The sequence below is a fragment of the Lithobates pipiens genome, unplaced genomic scaffold, assembly GCF_037356315.1.
Source record: "Lithobates pipiens isolate NorthernLeopardFrog02 unplaced genomic scaffold, aLitPip1_a1.2 Scaffold_8, whole genome shotgun sequence".
NCBI classification, from domain to species: domain Eukaryota; kingdom Metazoa; phylum Chordata; class Amphibia; order Anura; family Ranidae; genus Lithobates; species Lithobates pipiens.
In genome coordinates, this window is record NW_027507903.1 from 279,421,782 (window position 1) to 279,439,079 (window position 17,298).

Here is a 17,298-nt window from a genome sequence, read left to right on the forward strand (position 1 = left end):
TTGCGCGGTCGTGCGATGCTGTACCCAAACAAAATTGATGTCCTTTTTTCCCTACAAATAGAGCTTTTTTTTTGGTGGTATTTGATCACCTCTGCAGTTTTATTTTTTGCGCTATAAATAAAAAAAAAGTGTTCGTTTTGAAAAAAAACGAACTTTTTTACTTTCTGCTATAATACCTATCCAAAAAAATATATAAAAAAAATGTATTCATCAGTTTAGGCCGATATATATTCTTCTACATATTTTTGGTAAAAAAAATCACAATAGGCATATATTGATTGGTTTGCGCAAAAGTTATTACGTCTACAAACTGGGATAGATTTAGGGACTTTTATTTATTTTTTATTGTTTTTACTGGTAATGGTGCAATCTAAGATTTTTAGTGGAACTGTGATATTGCGGCGGACAAATCTGACCCCAAATTAACTTTTTTGGGGGCCAGTGATATTATTACATTGATCAGTGCTATAAAAATGCATTGATCAATATATAAATTACACTGTCAGGGAAGAGGTTAATACTAGGGGGCGATCAAGGGGTTAACTGTGTTCCCTGGGTGTGTTCTAACTGTGGGGGGGGGGGATGGACTGCCTGGAACACCACAGAGATCACTGTTCCTGATGACTGGGAAGAGCAGATCTCCATCATGTCCCCTGTCAGAACAGGGATCCACCTTGTTTACATAGGCAGATCCCCATTCTGCCTCTGTATACCACAATCATGGGTCGCTGGCAGACATTGAGTCCGCCGGACCCGTGAGCGCGTCCGCTATATCACATGCACGGAACGACGTACACCTACTGCGATTTGCGCTATCCAGCCACCTTATACTGCAGCGGGTGGTTGGGAAGGGGTTAAACTTTGACAAAAAAAAATGGAAAACTGGTTTCTATGCACCACACCATATTTTTCACTGTCCAGTTTTAGTAAATCAACACCAAAGTGCCACTAAATGCTTATCCTAATGAAACATCTTAATCCAGCATTCAGTACACCTCAGCCGTTTATTTATATATGCAAATTCATTTCACATACTGTATTTTTGGGCTCATAAATGTTCTTGTCTGTGTACCAGACAAGATTTGGTTTAGTTTAGTTTCAGCTCAAATAACTACACCGGTATTATAATGTTTTTTGGTCCTAAGGAAGAAATCACATGGAACCTGTTGTTGATGGGCTATTGTGGTATTTTCCAATCTTATCATAGGTCACAAATAAACATAATTTTGGAAGTCTTTGAGTATATCGTATCTGGCAGTTTCTTTGGAAACTTCATATTATCTCAAGGCCTGTGAGAAACTACAGAATCTTCAAAAAATAACAGAGGGGCCCAGGAAAATGGTTTACAATTTCCCTACGTATAAATTGTTATATCGATATATGTTCTGGATATAAAAAAGTGAGAGAAAAAGGTGCAGCGCTCTAAAACATAAACAAATGCGTTCAAATCCAAACCCACAATGTGTATAATCACTATTAACTGCTTATAGTGCTCACAATACCTCATATTTGTCAATATAAACCATATTTTTTACTATCAAAAATTAGAAATAAAGTGCTCCTCTTGATAGTCAAAGTTTTTATTGTCGTGCCCAAAAAAGTTTATGTAATTCCACTCAGTTCTTATTCAAATTGCCCACTCTTTCAATCCAATGTGCCATAAGAAAACATCACTCCATACTTCCCTTTGTGAAAATGCACTCACCATTCTGTATGATCTCTTAAAATTGAAGTGTGGGATTTAAGAAAAACAAACAAACCACCAAGTCTCCTGCCACCTCTCAAACTGAGAACTGAGTGATCAAAGGCCGCTGATTGCTCAGTTCTTGTTCTTCAGTGAGAAGAGAGCCGGTGACTCTCTGCTCTGCCCCTAAGGTGCTCACTGGAGCCCTGGGCTTTGCAGAGGGTGGGAGCAGATGGCTCAGGTTTTCAGTGGCACGCTGAGAGCCTGAGCCAGCTGCCAGTCAGGCATCTGGGTGGATCCCCCCATTAAAGTCAGGATCCTTCCGAGCCTGGACCGGTTGAGTGACGTCTGCCAACAGCAGACTTTAGCCCGCTGTCAACTGAATATGGGTTACAATATTGCAGAGCTAACTGCACTCCTGTGACCTACAGGAGAAGTAGGACCAAAAGAGCTTTGGACATACTTCTCCTTTAAGTAGGTCTCATTGTGCCTTTCAAATTATTGTTCCAAATCCACAGGGCTTTCTCCTCTCCACTCACTTCTCCAGTGACACTGCTGAATACCACCCTTCAACTGCCTCCGTGTCACCACAAGATAAATATTGGAAAGATCTATATATATTGCAGCATTATTTTATTTTTTTCAGTAGAAAACAACAGTCAACTGTGCATCTACATTAGATGGTATCACAATGTATTTCCTTGTAACCAATTCAGCACTACCAGCCTCTTCCAAGATGGCCGTGTGGGCATCATGGAAGAGGATTAGAACGTTGGTTTGTGAAATTCTGATTCAAATGTGCAAAATCCAATCATGGCAGCAAACCCAATGTAGTCTCTAGTCTCTTCATGCTAAATTCTTCCCATTTGGAAAGCTGGAGGACCTAGAGAGAGAACTTAAAGTACAGGAAGATAATTATGTTGCTGCTCCAACCCCCCTCAACTATTGTTCTTGGCAGTATGCTCTCCGGGCGATAGAGCGTCATAGAATAGATATGACTAAGGAATCAATGCTCAGAACAGCTCAATGGGTCTTTGAATACGGGGACAAAAACTGTAAACTGCTGGCGTGGTTGTCCTGAGGACAAATCTCCAGTACTCATATTGGGAGAATCTGGGATGAGAGGGGGGCTCCCCTTATGAGTCCTGATGAAATTAATCATTAGGGTAGAGTATTAGGCAGCAGACATTGGGACATATCTTGATGGAATGGAGTTCCCTACCCTGTCTCAAGAGGCTAGTGCCCGGTTGGATCAGGAGATAACATTGGAGGAGGTCCTGATTGCCATCCCCCAGTTGCAACCTGTTAAAACCCCTGGGGCAGATGGAATCCCAGTGGAATTCTATTACACTTATCAGGAACTTCTTGCCCTCAGGCTCATCCGGATGTTTGGTAGGTTCTCCCGGGGGGAGGGGGGTTCTGTCTCAGAGTCTATGTCTGAGGCAGTGATTGTGTTGGTGCCCAAGCTGGGTAAGGACCCCGAGGACTTTGCATCATATCATCCAATTTCATTAATTAATGTAGATGCAAAGTTATTGGCGAAAGTTCTAGCCAACAGATTATCACAGGTTCTGGATGAGCTCATCCATATGGTCCAGATGGGGTTCATGCCTGGTAAGGGCACGATATTAATCTGAGACGCCTCTTTCTTAATATGTCTACTGCCCATGATAATAGTGGCTCCCTTTTTGCCCTAGAGTTGGAGCCATTGGCCATTCTGCTCCAAGCATTCCAATGAATAGGGGGATGCGGGTTGGTCCCTTTGAAGAAAAAGTGTCACTTTATGCAGGTGACACCCTGCTATATTTGCAAGACGTGAATTATTCCTTGAGGGCCGCCCTGGTCCTCTTTGATGAGTTTTAGATCATATGTCACGAGCTACGGTGGCCCACACTCCCTTAAAATGGGTTGATAGCTTTAAATATCTAGGTGTCCATATTCACCATCATTTTCACAAATTCTATGACCTTAATATACATCCCGTTCTGGAGAAGTTGAGGGCTAGGTGTGCCTCTTGGAGCACCCTTCCATTGAATCTGCTGGGACGCATTAACCTTATAAAGATGGTATTCCTCCCTAAGTTTAATTATCTATTTAGGAATTCTCCAGTTTGGCTGCAGAGTTCCTTCTTTTGAGACCTGGACAGATGTATTGGGACTTTTATCTCCACCCTGTGATTGGCCAGATCCACCTTGTATCTCCCTGTGCAGTGCGGAGGGCTGGCATTACCTAATTTCCAGGTATACAATTGGGCGGCCGTTTTGGTTTCGGTCCAATGGTGGTTTGTCCACTGGAGGGCCAACGCAGCTATGTGCCTGGAGGCGACCCTACTGGGTTCTCTTAATGATTTGGGGAACCTGGTGTATCGGGGTCCTGGGGCCTACGCTGACCTGCCGCTCCCAACTAGGACGACTCTTAGAGTTTGGGCGGTAGCTAGGAAGCGATTTTATAGGCAAAATTCCTGGTCGCCCTTTCAACCACTATGGGGTAATCCTAATCTCCCACACTTTCGGACCATTCCAGACCCACAAGTCTGAGCGAAACATGGCATCAGGACCCTTAGAGACATTATGCCGGCAGGGACATTACTTGAATACAAAGATGTCTCAGACAGGTTCCAGCTACCTAGATGGATGTATTTGCGATATTGACAGCTACGCCATGCCGCTAGGGCCCAATTTGCGGGACCTATTGCTGTGACCATGGATCCCACAGAGGAACTCTTGGCCCAGGAGTCCCTGTCTAAACCCATTTCTTCCCTCTATTTGTCATTACTTAGCTTGGAGTTCCCCTGGCTGGAGCGGCTCTGGGAGGCCTGGGAAGCTGATATTCCTGTATTGGAGAGAGAGGATTGGAATGAGTGTTTTCGAGGATAGTTTGGGGCTGGTTATCTCCTCTAGAGACAAATTGATACAAACCAAGTTCTTGCATAGGGTACATTATACTCCACAGAGAGTGCACAGACTGTAGCCCCAGAGGGATCCATTATGCGGTAGATGCCGGCTGGAGGTTGGCACATACTTTCACATGTTTTGGAGCTGCCCCAAGTTGGCACGGTTTTGGGCAGAAGTTTTTGAGGTTATTAATGAGCGCCTCCAGCTGTCCTTGGCTGTGTCTCCTGAATTGGCTCTACTTGGGATTCAGGAGGATGACCAGAGGCCCCGTTATACTAAGATCTTTTACCTGCTGCATTATGCAAAACGTGCCATTGTACTCAAGTGGAACTCCGCCTTACCTCCAATGGTGACATTTTGGGAAACCTCAATAATGCCCTACCACTGTATAAAATGACCTATCTAAATAGAAAATGTCCCAAATAATTTGATGGCATCTGGCTGCCATGGACGGTGTGAGAGTTCTAATTGCCTTTATGTATGCGGGTTGGTTGCCCCCCCCTTCCCACTTCCCTTCTCCAATTGCTCTCCCCCCATCCCGTTTCTTTCCTTCCCTCGCAACCAATTCTACTTGGGTAATTCAATAAGGCTGACACTGAAGATCTAAACTGTCTATATAGTTAAATCTCATTATTTTTTTAATGGTTTCTGCAATGATCTTTTATTTGCTTAACTTTAAGTACCGTATTTATCGGCGTATAACATGCACTTTTTTCCCCTTAAAATCAGGGGAAAATCGCGGGTGCGTGTTATACGCCGATTACCCACCATTTTGCAGCCTTTGGGCGGCTTTTAGCCGCCTTCGGCCATTCTCGGCGGCTTTCGGCCGCCTTCGGCCCTTCTCGTGGCTTTAGGCCGCCTTTGGCCCTTCTCGTCGGCTTTCGGCCGCCTTCAGCTCTTCTCATTGGCTTTCGCCCGCCTTCGGCCCTTCCCGGCGGCCGAAATCCGCAGAGAAGGGCCGAGAGCGGCTGAAAGTCGCAGAGAACAGCCAAAGGCGGCCGAAAGCTGCCGAGAAGAGCTGAAGGCGGCCGAAAGCCGCCGAGAAGAGCTGAAGGCACCGAGAAGGGCCAAAGGCGGCCGAAAGCCAACGAGAACAGCCGAAGGCGGCCAAGAACTACCAAGCGCCGCCAAGATACACAGGACATCTCGGCGGCGCCATTTTTAAAAAGAAAAGATAAAAATAAAACAGACAAGGCTGAAAATGACACAGACACGGGGACAAGGCTGCATTGATGGACAAGGCTGCAATAGTGGACAAGGCTGCAATAGTGGACAAGGCTTCATGACAAAGCTGCATATGACACTGACAAGGGTGCAATGATGGACAGGCTGCATGACAAGGCTGCAAATGACACTGACAAGGCTTCAGATGGACACTGATAAGGCTGCATTGATGGGCATTTAAATTTAAGTTTTTTTTCCTTAAACTTCCCTCCTAAAAGTTTTTTTCCTTAAAATTCCCTTCTAAACTTGGGGTGCGTGTTATACGCCGATAAATACTACTACTTGTATATACTCATTTGTTGATACCAGCTACCTGTGAGTCGATTGTTGTACCATGCTTGTTCTTTCTATAATAAATTGAAATTTTAACCATGAAAAAAAAAAGTTTGTACAGAACTTGTGCAGTAAAGTGTATGGCCCTCTTATTGTTGCCTGAACGTGATGGTAACAGTCTTGCTTTCTTTACAGGTCTACTATCAGAATAAACTAAGGCTAGCTCTCATTGGTCAGAGTGTATTTGGCCAAGAAGTATATAACAATTTGCGCAAAGACTGACATAAAATAGTTGGGGTCTTCACAGTCCCAGACAAGGATGGAAAGGCAGATCCTCTTGGTAAGTTTTTAGAAAGGTGTACATGAAGCAGATTCCAGAGGGGTGTTGTGTTATATGTGTCATTCGTCACGTCATTAATGCATTTCTTAAAATCTTAACCTTCGATGTATACTCTGTGGCAGCTAACAAAATATTATTTACTGCTACTTCCTTCCCCAAATGATCCGAGTTATTCAGATATATAATAGTTTCACATATTTTTGCTTAGGGCTTATGTACATAGGTAGTTGTTTTTTGCTTTTGTCCTGCTTTTGTGAAGGTTTTGGAACACAGTAACACAGTAATTGACATGTAACTTTTTCCACCATGGACCAGCATATACACATTTATTCTGTTCTTGTTTTGTTTTCCATTAAATGCAGCACGCCCCATTCAGTTGTTTTTTTCCCCAAAGTAAATGACATTGCAAACAAAAGCAACTCAGAAGTAATGCAAACTGAGCTCTTACACAAACCATTTCTCCTTGAAAGTAAATTAAAGCATTCAAAGTGCAAATCAGTAGGTTAAAGTACTTGTAAACCTTAAAGATTTTTTACCTTAAAGCAGAACTTCACCCAAAAGGGGAGGTTCCGCTTGTTTGCCTCGCCCCCCTTCCTCTTTAACAATTGGGTTGGGGGAAGCGAATACCTGGTTTTGACAGTTCGCCACCCCCCCTTCCAATGCAACCTTCTGGGACACATCACAGGTCCCAGAAGACTGGGGGACCATTTACAAAGCACAGCGCGGCTCACACATGCGCAGCGGGCAGTAGATGTGCACTGCCGAAAAACTTGTTTGTTTTTGTTTCATTTGGGGTTTTTTTGGCGGGGGGGGGGGGGGGGGGGTTCGGGTTATTTGTTATGATTGCAATTTGTAAATTCGTACATATGAAAATTCGTAAATTCAAAAATTCAAGAATAAGAAAGAAAATCCGAAAAGTTTGGCTGTTCGTGAACGTAACAAATACAAATTTATCCGAAGTAATGAATTATCCAAAATAACGAGTGCTGCATCTAAACAAATGGAACGGAAAAAATTAATAATAAATAATAATAATAAAACGTTTTTATTATTATTATTGTCATTTATTATTATTCATTCATTACGTTTCATTTGTTTAGCTACGGTATACGTTATTTTGGATAATTTGTAACTTCGGATAAATTCGTATTTGTCACGTTCACTAACAGCCAAATTTAAATGGAAATTCCAATACCTTTTAATTTAATAGTTAGTAATGGTTACGTTATTATTAGTTAGTTATTATTTCAGATTTAAACATTTTTGTGTTTTCCGATTTTTCAAATTTCCAAGTTTCCGAATTTTCAAATTCACGAACTTATGAATTTTCAAATTTTTGAATTTACAAATATTATAAACAATTTGTTAAATGGGTTTTCGTAATTCAGATATTTCCAAATGAATTTGTCGAAATTCGTTAAAAAACTAATTGGGAACAAAACAAATTGCACATGTCTAGCAGGCAGCCTTATGGCTTCACTGACAGTTTTCCTTAGTTAAAATGCTGGCACCTGGACCCGAAGCCCATTGAAGAATCGACTCGGGTGAGGACCGTGTTGGATTTCTGGCCAAGTAAGTGTCTTTATATTTAAAGCCATCAGCATTTTGTAGTATTTGTATCAGTATTGTGGCTGCTCACATTTATTTTTTGGGAACAGACTGGAGATCCTCTTTACTGCATTCCTAGATAGTACGATCCTCCCTTGCCCCCCCCCCCCTTGATACTTACCTAAGTGCTTATTCAATCCAGCGCTGTACCCATCTGCAGCAGCTCTCTCCCCTCCTTTCCTGGTCTCACAGGCTTTGCTGAAGCAGCAGAAGCCATTGTCTCTCACCACTATCAATCAAAGCCAGATATGGGGGGGTGTCTGTGCCTATAGATGAAGGCAGCATGCCCGGGAGTGAGCCCGCATGAATGCCCCCATGGGAAGCGTCTACCTATAGAGGCACTCTCCAGTGAGGAGGGTTAGAAGCACGGAGGGGGGGGGGACCAAAAAAGAGGATGTTTTTTGGCTGCTCCGTTTTTTTTTTTTTTTTTTTTCAAACACGTTAACCTTAGATACCTGTGCACCAGCCCTACATGCTCATCTTTCCTTTGTTCCCACCTCGGAAGCAGGGGATGCCACCCTAGGAGAAGCTGCAATGCTCATTACATAGCTTACACAGGTCTATGGACTCTTCCTATGTGACAGTGCAGGTGTTTCATTGCCTGTGAATTGAATCGCATACTCCCTCATTCCCAGAAGTGCTGGGTATTTTCTTCCTTTCCCACTGGCCAAACAGAGTGGCAGGGGAGCAGAGAAAATATGAGTATGTGCTATGCTGCTGGGGAAGGGAATCAAAGCAAACCTTTTGTTTTGCCCTGCATGGGGATAGTACATGTTTGCTTTAATATATTGTAAAGTATAAACTATAAAGCCTTGTGTTCACAGACAGAATAAAACACTCTTATGCCCTGTACACATGACCGGTTTTCTCGTTGGAATAACCTCTGAAGGTTTTTCCAACGGAGTTCCGACAGAATTCCGCTGAATCTGTCTTGCGTACACATGATCACACCAAAGTCCGACCTTCAAGAACGCGGTGACTTACAACACATACAACGGGACTAGAAAAAGGAAATTCAGTAGCCAGTAGTCAATAGCTTCCGTCTCGTACTTGCTTCAGAGCATGCGTCCTTTTTGGTACGTCGGAACAGCATACAGATAGGATTTTAACCGATAGGAATTGGTTCCATTGGAAATATTTAGAACTTGTTCTCTTTCAAGGTCCGTCAGAATTTTCGAAAAAAAAGTCTGATGAGGCATACACACGATCCGAATATACAATGAAAAGCTTCCATCAGACTTTTTCTGTCTGACATTCCGGTCGTGTGTACGTGGCATCAGCAGCACAGAAATACATTTTACTAAATTTACTAAACATAGCATTAAAGTGGAAGTAAACTCCTATATCGTTTTCAGCCAAGGAAGCTGCCATCTTTGCCTCTGTTTAATCTTCAACTGCTATGGTGCTGCACATGTGATTCGTTATGACACCAGCCATTGGATGGTTTGATAGTTTGGCTGAGAGCACAGCCAATGTGCAGTTAGCATTCCCGGCATGCTTTTTTTTTTAACTGTTTAAATCGATGGGATTACTTCCACTTTAAATTAACCAATGTGTCGATTTGTATTTTAGAAAAAAATCCCCAAACCTGCATTCAGAAGAAGCATAATTTGCCCATAAACAAGCATAAAGGCGTGCGTGTGAGCGCAATTTCATTTCTAGTGGCAAAAACAAACAACTTTTTAGCCACTAGAATGAAATTACATGCATATGCCTCTAAATGCCATACGAATTAATTTGTTTGAATGTGCACCAGACTGAGCTTCTGGCAGAAAGATCCAGCATGAATATGTTTATTTTATATAAATATATACACCTGTGTGCTAGTAGCTTTACAATAGAATGAAAAGTCTATAATGCAACCAAGCATATTTAATAAAGGACACATACACAAATACGCAAATTGCAATAACCTGTAGCAACCACTCATATTTACTCATCTGACAAGTCCTGCTGGAAAATGAAGTCAGCATCCCCATAAAGCTGGTCAGCAGAGGGAAGCCTGAAGTGCTCTAGAATTTCCTGAATTTCCTGGTACTAACTTTGGACTTGAGAAACCACAATGGACCAACACCAGCAGATGACACGGCTCCCCAAATCATCACTGAATGTGGAAACTTCACACTGGACCTCATGCAACTTGGATTCTGTACCTCTCCACTCTTCCTTCAGACTCTGGGACCTTGATTTCCAAACAAAATGCAACATTTTCCACAGTCCGTGATGATTTGGGGAGCCATGTCACCTGCTGGTATTGGTCCACTGTGTTTTATCAAGTCCAAAGTCAGAGCAGTCCTCTACCAGAAAATTCTAGAGCACTTAATGCTTCCCTCTGCTGACCAGTTTTATGGACAAGCTGGTTTCATTTTCAAGCAGCACTTGGCACTTTCCCACACTGCCAAAATGACCATTACCTGGTTTACCATGGATGTATCACCGTGCTTGATTGGCTAGTAAACTCACCTGACCTAAACCCCATAGAAAATCTGTGGTGTATTGTCAAGCGGAAGATGAGAGACACCAGACCCAACAATGCAGATGAGCTGAAAGCCACTATCAAAGAAACCTGGGCTTCCATAACACCTCAGCAATGCCACAGGCATTTTTAACTGTTTAAATCGATGGGATTACTTCCACTTTAAATTAACCAATGTGTCGATTTGTATTTTAGAAAAAAAGCCCCAAACCTGAATTCAGAAGAAGCATAATTTGCCCATAAACAAGCATAAAGGCGTGCGTGTGAGCGCAATTTCATTTCTAGTGGCAAAAACAAACAACTTTTTAGCCACTAGAATGAAATTACATGCATATGCCTCTAAGCGGAAGATGAGAGACACCAGACCCAACAATGCAAATGAGCTGAAAGCCACTATCAAAGAAACCTGGGCTTCCATAACACCTCAGCAATGCCACAGGCTGGTCGCCTCCGTGACATGCCACATTGATGTAGTAATTAATAAAAAAAGGAGCCCCAACCAAGTATTGAGTGCATACTATATTGTACATGGACATACTTTTCAGCAAGCTAACATTTCTATATACAAAACCTTTTTTTGTATTGCTCTTAGGAAATATTCTGAGATAATGAATTTGGGTTTTTCACTAGCTGCAAGCCATAATCATCAAAATTAAAATAAAGAAATGCTTGAAATATTCACTTATTGAACCAAATTACTGAAATAAATTTTTTGATGATATTCTAATTTTATGAGATGTACCTGTGTATATATAAATAAATACACAGTCCCACACCTTTGTTTTCTGAATAAAACCACATATGCAATAAACTAAGCAAACATTTAGGAATCACCAGTGCTATGGCAGAACTGTACAAAATGTTCTTCTATTAACCAGTTAAAGCGGGAGTCCACCGGGACTCCGCGTTTTTTTTTTTTTTTTTTAAAAGCCAGCAGCTACAAATACTGCAGCTGCTGACTTTTAAATAGTGACACTTACCTGTCCAGCGCGCCCGCGATGTCGGCACCCGAAGCCGATCGCTCGGCTGCCGGGTCCCGCCGCCATCTTGGGTATGGGAATCAGGAAATGGAGCCTTTCGGCTTCATTTCCCGGTTCCCTACTGCGCATGCGCGAGCCGCGCGGCGCAATCCGGACGGTCCCCGCTGCCTCTGGGAGCTGTGTGTTTCCCAGCAGGCAGCGGGGCACTTGCTGAAGGGGCGGGGCATTGCGGAACGGGGGCGTAACCTACGCTCGTTCCGCAGACAGCTAGCCCGGAAGTGGGTGCAGTTACCTGGATTATCCAGGTAACTGCACCCCCCTCCCCCCTGAAAGGTGCCGATTGTGGCGCCGGAGGGGGGGAGGGATCAGATGAGCGGAGGTCCATTTTAGGGTGGACCTCCGCTTTAAGCTCCCTAGTGGCAATCCCGAGTCTGTCTCGGGTTGGGATTTCAGCACCATAAGCGGTAACCCCGAGCCAGACTCGGGATCGCATCGCTGGATACAGGGAGGACACAGGGAGAAGTTAATTAACCTTGTCCCCTGGATCCAGCGATGTCCTCCGCGCTGTGTGATCGAGCTGTCCTCCGCTCGATTCACACAGTGCCTGAATGTCGCCGAGCTCCGTTCCCTGCGACGTTACGGCGCACGGGAGCGGAGATCGGCGCCAAATTCAAAAAAGTAAAAACACACAAAACACAAACATTACACACCCCCTTTGTCCCTAGTGGTCTGTCCAGTGCCCTGCATGCACTTTTATATTATAAATACTGTTTTTTCTGCCTGGAATTTAGAGAGTGTCCATAGCAACCAAAAAGTGTCCCTTTATGTCAAAAGTGATTTTAGACCAACTAGAAAACAGTGATAATAAATTAGAATCACTTGCAGAATTGAGCGATAGCGATTTGTGGGGAAATTCGTCATCAAACACTAAATCTAACGACAGCAACAATTCTGCAAATGAGCAAATTTCAGTGTTTTTGGATTTGATTACATTATTGAATAATTTTTATTATTTATTATATTATAAACTTTATCATACCCAGGATGTCTGCTAGACTCTGGTTTGAACAGATTTAAGAGAGTTATTCCTAAGAATTACAAGACTACAATATAAAACGCCAAATTTCCATGCAAAATAATTGTACCGCTTTCAGTACCTAAAACCAGAACTACTCATATCGCCAGGGAGGTTAACAACCGGCCCATAGCCAAATGACGGCTACAGGGAGGTTGCTTAACTCTGGGAGGCCGTCATATGACGTCCTCCCAGAATTCCGCTCTCGCGCGCCCCCTGGCACTCGAGAGCATCCGTGACCGTTTACCACATCAAATGACGGAGCTATCACTTGCAAACAAACCGGCGTCATGTTATGACGCCGGTTCCTCCCTCCCCTCTCTGCACCGATCGTTACAGTGAGAGGGGAGAGATCGGTGTCAGCAGCGCTGTGGGCTGGATCTGCAGTGCCCACAGCGCTGCTCACCGACAATTAACCCCGCAATTCCCTGCCAATACTCTGCAATACCCAGCAATGCCCTGCCAATACTCTGCAATACCCAGCAACGCCCTGCCAATACGCTGCAATGCCCTGCCAATACTCTGCAATACCCTGACAATACTCTGCAATACCCTGCCAATACTCTGCAATATCCTGCCAATACTCTGCAATACCCTGAAAATACTCAGCAATGCCCCGACAATACTCAGCAATGCCCTGCCAATACTCTGTAATACTCAGCAATGCCCTGCCAATACTCTGCAATACTCAGCAATGCCCTGCCAATACTCTGCAATGCCCTGCCAATACTCTGCAATACCCTGACAATACTCTGAAATACCCTGACAATACTCAGCAATGCCCTGACAATACTCAGCAATGCCCTGACAATACTCTGCGATGCCCTGACAATACTCTGTAATACCCAGGAATGCCCTGCCAATACTCTGCAATGCCCTGCCAATACTCTGAAATACCCTCACAATACTCTGAAATACCCTGACAATACTCAGCAATGCCCTGACAATACTCAGCAATGCCCTGACAATACTCTGCGATGCCCTGCCAATACTCTGTAATACCCAGGAATGCCCTGCCAATACTCTGCAATACCCAGCAATAATCTGCAGTACCCAGCAATACTTTGCAATAGCCTGCAATACCCTGCCAATACTCTGCCATAAATTGCCATACCCAGCAATACTCAGTGATACCCTGTAATACCCAGCCATACTCTGCAATACCCAGCCATACTCTGTGATACCCTGTAATACCCAGCCATAGTCGGTAATACCCAGCCATACCCGGTGATACTCTGCAATACCCAGCCATACTCGGCGATGCTCAGCCATACTCTGTGATACCCTGCAATACCCTGCAATACTCGGTGATACCCAGCCATGCTCGGCCATACTCAGCCTCTCTATGTGGCCAGGCTGTGGAAGTCTCACACATGTGGTATTGCCGTACTCTGGAGGAGTAGGATAATCTATTTTGGGGTGTCATTTTTGGTGCGTACATGCTCTGTGTTAGAAATATTGTATAAATGGACAACTTTGTGTTGCATTTTAACCACTTCCCGCCCGCCGGCCGTCATATGATGTCTTTGAATTTGTGCAGGGATATCTGAATGATGCCTGTAGCTACAGGCATCATTCAGATATCAGCTTTTTCAGCCGGCGATTCCCTACACCATAAGAATGATCATTGTGGCTGTTCTACTGCTTGATCGTTCTTACAGGAGGCGAGAGGGGACGCCCCTCCTCCCGCCACCCTCTGGCTCTTCAACCGACTCGCCAATACAATCAAAGCCAGAATTGTATTTTTTTATTTTTTATTTCAGGATTCCCAGCCTAGAGGTGAGATGTGGGGTCTTATTGACCCCATACCTCACTGTAAAGAGGACCTGTCATGCCATATTCCTATTACAAGGGATGTTTGCATTCCTTGTAATAGGAATAAAAGTGATCAGAAAATTTATTTTTGGGGAAAAAAGTGTCAAAATAAAATAAATAAAGTTAAATGAACAATACATTTTTTTTTTTTAAAGCGCCCCGTCCCCATGTGCTCGCATGCAGAAGCGAACACATACGTAAGACCGGGCCACATATGAAAACGGTGTTCAAACTACACATGTGAGGTATCGCTGCGAACGTTAGAGCGAGAGCAATAATTCTGGCCCTAGACCTCCTCTGTAACTCAAAACATGTAACCAGTAAAAAAAATTAAAGCGTCGCCTATGGGGATTTTTAAGTAGCGACATTTGGCGCCATTCCACGAGCGTGTGCAATTTTGAAGGGTGACATGTTAGGTATCTATTTACCTGCGTAACTTCATCATTCACATTATACAAAAATATTGGGCTAACTTTACTGTTTTGTTTTTTTAAAAGCACAAAACAGTTTTTTTTTCCCAAAAAAAGTGTTTGAAAAATTGCAACGACCACCATTGTATTCTCTAGGGTCTTTGCTAAAAAAGCATAAATTAAATTATGATTTTTACATGAAGTAGAGAAATGTCAGAATTGGCCTGGGTGCCTGATGGCGCTCCCTGCATGTTGGGCCTCTGTATGTGGCCACACCGTGTAAAAGTCTCACACATGTGGTATCGCCGTACTCAGGAGTAATAGCAGAATGTGTTTTGGGGTGTAATTTGTGGTATGCATATGCTGTGTGTGAGAAATAAACTGATAATATGACAATTTTGTGAAAAAAAAAAGAAAAGGAAAAAAAAATCTTGATTTTGCAAAGAATTGTAGGAAAAAATGACTTAAAAAAACTCACCATGCCTTTTACTAAATACCTTGGAATGTCTTCTTTCCAAAAAGGAGTCATTTGGGGGGTATTTGTACTTTTCTGGCATGTTAGGGTCTCAAGAAATGAGATAGGTCGTCAATACTTCAGGTGTGATCAATTTTCAGATATTGGCACTAGGGCTGCAACTAACGATTATTTTCATAATCGATTAGTTGGCCGATTATTGTTTCGATTAATCAATTAATCGGTTAATAACCTTTAAAAAAAAAAGTGGGTCAAATTGACGTTCATTTTCAACCACAGTGACGGGACAATTTGGAAATAATAGAAAGCTTCTTAGTCAATGGAATTTTCAGACAGTGTATGTGGTTTTTGTTCAGAAATAACATTCATTTTAAAAACAGAATGTTAAAAACAAGTGAAAATTTCAAACAAAATTCTTTCATTCAGCGAATGTACAAAGATTTTTCATCTGAATATTCTCATTGATCCGTGTGCCCAGCATAAGGCTCGGTACACACCTATGCAGTTTGCCTTTGATCTGTTTCTGCAGTGCTTTTTGCTGTACTTTTGATTTTTGTACACGTGATTTTACTGCAATTTGCATTTTTTTTGGGTAGATTAAAAAACACAAAATGCTGCAAAAACGCATTACATGCTTTTCTGCAGCTTCTCCATTGAAGTGTATTGAACCAATAAAGCACCATTTTTCATTAAAAGTCCCTGTCCCTTTCAGATGTGAACGTGTCCCATAGGAAACCATGCAAATGAACTGTAGTGCTTTTCTACAAAAAGCACCAATAAACACATAGATGTGAACCAGATCTTAGCCCTTGTACACACGGTCGGATATTCCGACGGAATGTGTCCGATCGGACCGTTTTGTCGGATATTCCGACTGTGTGTGGTCTACATCGGACTGTTTCCGTCCAAGTTTTCATACTTGTTGGTAAAATTTTCTGACAAAATGCTCCGATCGGACATACTCCGATCATGTGTAGAGAATTCCGATCGGACAAAGTGCCACGCATGCTCAGATCAAATTCCTACACCAAAGCTATTGGCTACTAGCATGAACGTAGTCCCGTCATAACGAAATAACATAATCACGTTGGATTTTCCGACAACTTTGTCCGACCGTGTGTATGCAACAGTTTCGGACAAAATCCGTCGGACAAAATCCGTCGGACAAAATCCGACGGATTTGGTTGTCGGAATCTCCGACCGTGTGTACAAGGGCTAAGACTAAGTTTAATAACATAATGGGGTTAAAAAAAACTAAAATTAGCCTTTTATAGTACAAAAAAGCAGATAATCACTATTGTAAGGGGTTCATTTTTTTTACTGTAGAACAGTGAAAGTAATATTTACAGTAGCGATTATTTGCTCTTTTTGTACTATAAAGGGCTCATTTTAATTTTTTTTAACCTTATTATGTTACTGGCCGATTAATCGTTTATGAAAATAGTAATCGATTAATTTCATAATCGATTCGTTTTTCGATTAATCGATTCGTTGTTTCAGCCCTAATTGGCACCATAGCTTGTGGACTCTATAACTTTCACAAAGACCAAATAATATCCACCAATTTGTACTTATTTATTTTACCAAAGATATGTAGTAGTATAAATTTTGGCCAAAATTTATGAAGAAAAACTACTAATCTGCTAAATTTTATAACAGAAACAAAGAAAAAATTGTTTTTTTTACAGACTTTTCGGTCTTTTTTCTTTTATAGCACAAAAAATAAAAAACCCAGCGGTGATTAAATGCCACCAAAATAATGTTCTATTTGTGTGAAAAAAAGGACAAAAATGTAATGTGGGTACAGTGTTGCATGACTGAGTAATTGTCATTCAAAATGTGAGAGGCCTGAAAGCTGAAAATTGGTCTGGTTATTAAGGGTGTTTAAGTGCCCAGTGGTCAAGTGGTTAAGGAAGTATTAAACCCAAAACCAAAGATGTAATATATTTTAGTTTACCAATCATTGGCTGTGGTGGCTGCATTACATTTATTTTTTATGCTTTTTTCCTCAGTTTTTCCCTGGTGATCTGGCGAAGAACACACC

At 42.4% G+C, this 17,298-nt stretch overlaps 1 protein-coding gene across 1 annotated transcript in view; it reads left to right on the forward strand.

The window, feature by feature from the left end:
• The window catches only part of ALDH1L2 (aldehyde dehydrogenase 1 family member L2), a 111,942-nt gene that overhangs the window by 22,415 nt on the left and 72,229 nt on the right, over window positions 1-17,298 (forward strand). The window contains exon 2 of the mRNA XM_077472100.1: window positions 6,271-6,415. The gene's annotated coding sequence lies outside the window, so the exon portion shown is untranslated. The remainder of the gene's footprint in view (window positions 1-6,270; window positions 6,416-17,298) is intronic.